The sequence below is a fragment of the Penaeus monodon genome, chromosome 21, assembly GCF_015228065.2.
Source record: "Penaeus monodon isolate SGIC_2016 chromosome 21, NSTDA_Pmon_1, whole genome shotgun sequence".
NCBI lineage: Eukaryota > Metazoa > Arthropoda > Malacostraca > Decapoda > Penaeidae > Penaeus > Penaeus monodon.
Window position 1 is genome coordinate 41,936,201 of NC_051406.1, and position 247 is coordinate 41,936,447.

The following is a 247-nucleotide window of genomic DNA, read 5'->3' on the forward strand; positions in this document are numbered from 1 at the left end:
GATAAGCTCCCCTTCCCTTGTGGCTTCGTCGGGAGCTTGGGTGGGGAGGGGGGGGGTACAGCAGGGGTAGTTGTCCTGGAGTAATATCGCGTGGCAGAGGACCGCGAGTTACCCTTTTAACAAGCTGCTTTACTGGATTGCCATGAGGTGATGATGTGAGGATGTTTTAGAAATTAATTTTTCTTTAGTCCCCCCCCCCCCGCCCCCTTTATGAGACTTTTCATTACGTGGGATTTGGTCGGTGGAA

At 52.2% G+C, this 247-nt stretch overlaps 1 protein-coding gene across 1 annotated transcript in view; it reads left to right on the forward strand.

Annotated features, from left to right (window-relative positions):
• LOC119586503 (myocyte-specific enhancer factor 2-like) overlaps nucleotides 1-247 on the forward strand; it is a gene marked incomplete in the record, with an annotated part of 157,797 nt that overhangs the window by 84,571 nt on the left and 72,979 nt on the right.